The 4,292-nt window shown below is 41.8% G+C and overlaps 1 long non-coding RNA gene across 1 annotated transcript; it reads right to left on the bottom strand.

The window, feature by feature from the left end:
• Positions 1-1,476: 1,476 nt before the first annotated feature.
• LOC139582371 (uncharacterized) lies at positions 1,477-2,651 on the bottom strand. Its single transcript, XR_011676332.1, has 3 exons — positions 2,608-2,651; positions 1,969-2,039; positions 1,477-1,797 (listed from the first exon to the last, which is right to left on the bottom strand). It is a non-coding gene; the product is annotated as an uncharacterized lncRNA (long non-coding RNA).
• Positions 2,652-4,292: the final 1,641 nt, after the last annotated feature.

Raw genomic sequence — 4,292 nt, 5'->3', positions numbered from 1 at the left:
GGGTTTTAGGCTGGGTTTCTGTACAGCGCTGAGATATCAGCTGATGTACGAAGGGCTATATAAATAAATTTGCATGTACTGTCTTTCCAAGCTAGTCGGAAGACTTCCAGTTTGGTGTGGCGCCATTTCCGTTCCAATTTTCTGGAAGCTTGCTTCAGAGCTCGGGTATTTTCTGTATACCAGGGAGCTAGTTTCTTATGACAAAAGTTTTTAGTTTTTAGGGGTGCAACTGCATCTAGGGTATTGCGCAAGGTTAAAAGGAATCTTTGTTGTCTGAGAATTTATAGTACGACTTTTGATGCTACTTAGTATATTGAGTTATGCCTTGGATGAGGTAATATTTTGGTACTACGAAGTACCAGGAACGAGATTAGAACCTCGTTTTAGAGACCAAACTGAGCGATAATTTATAGCGAATACAATCTGGCCTTAGGGATACTCCTTTCTCAAGTAAACGGCCCTTTGTGAAGTTTTCCTAAGATCTGTGGTTCGTCATGTAAGTTGAGAGGGGTGTATCTTTGCTATAAAAGATCTGTTGCCATTGTTGGAACTCAACAATTCATAGATTGTGAATTGTTGAAAGTCACAGGGCTTTGGTAAAGCTCATATTATTAAAGATGAAGTTTAAGTATAACTCTGACTGGTGTGTGGTTTGTAACTCTCCTCATTTGGTAATACAGGAAATTGCCACGACAGCACTCATAATGCATTTGGGTCCCAAGGCTTTGTGATGACGAATTGACGCGAGCCACCCTTGCCTTGTGGCGCTCAACGAAGATGGCTGATGTCTTAACGAGTCAAGCAAATGTACAATTTGAGAGGAATGTGTTAATGTAGAGACAAACGCATTGACTGCACAATTGTGTAAGCTTGCTTTGCAATGCAGCTGAAGTAACATAGCTAACTATTTACTTGCTTATTGTGTCGGGTTAAAAATAACTATGTAGCCGATCTGGGTATGGACCCTAAAACGTAAAGTTCTGAACTAATATTCATACCAATCTATGAACCTCAAGTCTGAATGGCATTAATGAAGCCTAGAGTAGAATATAACTTTAATGTGCCAAGGATGCAAGTCCTATATACACATGTACTGTAGTTACCACATTGTAGCCTGTACATTGAATATATTCACCGATCATGTACTCTTCCTTGGCAAATAAAGGTGCGGTTCAGGTATGACAGACAGTATTTTTCAGTCATATCAAACGCCATTATTTAAATGATGCGGTGTCTGCATGCATTACAATTATACACTTTAGTGTTTACTGCTCCTGGGATATCAATGATTACACATTGTAACTATACAATAGACTAAATATGATTGATCTGTAATTCATAGAGAGAAAAATCTATGCACATTTAACTCCATTAATCTGAGGACGGACACAGGATAGTATTTCAACCAGTGGAGAATGTGAAACGCTTTATTGAAAGAAGTGCATTTTAATTGTAATATTATAATTACAAGTTCAATCTTGGGCGGGCAGGTGGACTAGTAACCGGAAGGTTGCAAGATCGAATCCCCGAGCCGACAAGGTAAAAAAATCTGTCCTTCTGCCCCTGAACAAGGCAGTTCCTAGGCAGTCATTCTTATCTGACTTGCCTCGTTAAAAAAAAAGTAGGCAAATCTGTACTTCAATGCACATATGGTGTGCATTAGAAGACGAGGTGGGGAGAGAGGTAAGAACAGCGGCAGATAGCATATGATTCATGAATGACAGTGTTACCCTAATATTCTCTCAGTTCATCACAATTGCGCTGTCAGGACTGGATTCCTCTCACATCAAAACATACCTGCAGACGAGAGAGCATGATTAAGCCTTGTTTTTTTTTGTCTAACACGGTCAGTCATCTTAAATCAGGAGGTGAAATGCAAAACTGACCTTGGATCATTAACTCTGGGGTTTCAATGTAAAGCGTCTCTTTAATAATACTTCCTGTTGACTCAACCAAGTGACATCTCACCTATGATCAGGCTGTGCCCTCTGTCAGCCAGTTCAGATGCGGGAGAGGTTCAACAAAACAGCTGATATAACCTAGAGGATTTATGGGGAGAGGGATGACGTGAGTGGCTACAGAGTACTTTAAGCTGAAAAACAGACCAATGAGGACAAACAATAGAAGATAATGCCAATAGGTGTCTGCGTCACATACAGTATCTCCTTTCAAAGTGTACCTGAAACATTTAAATATAGAGGGCTGTGTTTCTCACCACTTGGTTATTGCAAGGCTAACCCATGACTTAGCAGCAACAGATAGTCCAGTGAAAATGGCTGTAAATATGAAAATTAGCAGCTGACATCTTAAGTTTTTTTTAAAATTCATGCATGTGAGACAGATTCCATGTACAACAAGACAGGCAGAGATGGAGAAAAATAACACATAACAGTTTAATTACCTCTGGTTAGGGACACTTTGCCAGCAATAAAGCTTCCATGGCCTGGTCCTCACACAGTGAACATCTGGCAATATCTACATTTTCGACCCCCTTGGTCAGCTCGCTCTCTGAAAGTAAAGAAAACAATAACTGAGATATGACCGTTATATCTAAAGCAGCACATGTCATTTTTTTAGGATACGTCAATACAGCCCAGTGCTGCTTACCTGAGATGCCATCTTCGTAGGTGTCCGCTTTGACTTCCTTTTCTGTCAGGGGAAAAATTGCTGTCAGAACAATTATTTTGACAAAAAGTAACAAATGCACCTCCATAGCATATAACAATTTGCCTGTAAATAACCACATCTTCATACAAGTGTGCAACTATTTTTTGAAATAACAAAGAAATATCAATTGTTGTTGAAAGATATGGGTATGGTGAATTATTTCAACCATAAAACACCTAATGTGGTACACACAATTAATAATATAAAAATAACTAATTATCTTAAAATGGAAAAATTGTCACATACCGTAATTTCCGGACTATAAGCCGCTACTTTTTCCCACGCTTTGAACCTCGCGGCTTATACAATGACGCGGCTAATTTATGGATTTTTCCCGCTTTCACAAGATTCATGCCGCCAAAAAACTGAGCACCGTCACATAATGTGACGTGAATCGAGCGCGCTCAAACTTCCCATCATTCTGATTACGGTAGTCATTTTGTCACCCTCATCATGGCAAAGACACGGAGAAATGCATATGATGCAGCTTTCAAGTTGAAGGAGATTGATCTGGCTGTTGGAAAAGGAAATAGAGCTGCTGCACGGGAGCTTGGCCTTAATGAGTCGATGATAAGACGTTGGAAACAGCAGCGCGAGGAACTGACTCAGTGCAAAAAGACAACAAAAGCTTTCAGAGGGAAGAAAAGCAGATGGCCCGAACTAGAAAATTAGCTTGAAGACTGGGTCAACACACAGAGAGCAGACGGCCGAGGTGTTTCAACTGTGCAGATCCGACTGAAAGCCAAAACAATCGCCACCGCAATGAAGTTTGAGGATTTTAGAGGTGTCTAAGATTTATGAGACGTAAAGGCCTGTCCATCAGGGTACGGACGAGTGTGTGTCAGCAGCTCCCTCCCGACTACGAGATTTTTTTTTCAAACTTACGCAAATTCACTGATGCAAAGATAGTGGAGCATTCCATCGGCCCGCACGACATCATAAATATGGATGAGGTTCCTCTGACGTTTGACCTGCCTCTCACTCGGACTGTCAACAGGAAAGGCGAATTATCCGTCAAGCTGAAAACAACTGGACATGAAAAAACGCACTTCACCTGTGTTCTGAGCTGCACGGCATCGGGAGAAAAGCTTCCACCGATGTTGATTTTCAAACGCATGACGATGCCAAAAGAAAAATTCCCGAGAGGAATTGTTGTGAAAGTCAACAAGAAAGGATGGATGACGGAAGGCCTAATGCATGAATGGCATACGGAGTGTTACGGCAAGCGACCGGGAGGATTCTTTCTCAAGAACAAGGCATTGCTCGTGTTGGACAGCATGAGGGCCTACATAACAGATTCTGTGAAAGAAGCCATCAAGAGGACAAACTCAATTCCAGCTGTGATTCCTGGGGGCACAACAAAGTATTTGCAGCCACTCGACATCAGTGTAAATCGTGCATTTAAGGTGGCGCTCCGTGTTCAGTGGGAGGCTTGGATGACAAGTGGGGAGAAATCCTTCACTAAAACAGGCCGCATGCGAAGAGCAACTTATGGTCAAGTCTGCCAGTGGGTCCTGACAGCGTGGAACATTGTCAAAGAATCCACTATCATCAACGGGTTTCGAAAAGCTGGACTGCTGCGTGTTGAAGAGGGCAGCATGAGCTCAGCGGGGAATTTGCCTCCG

This window comes from Salvelinus alpinus, chromosome 8 (assembly GCF_045679555.1).
Source record: "Salvelinus alpinus chromosome 8, SLU_Salpinus.1, whole genome shotgun sequence".
In the NCBI taxonomy this organism is placed as follows: domain Eukaryota; kingdom Metazoa; phylum Chordata; class Actinopteri; order Salmoniformes; family Salmonidae; genus Salvelinus; species Salvelinus alpinus.
Note: the sequence above shows the minus strand (reverse complement) of the source record. Positions and strands in the feature narration are given on the sequence as shown.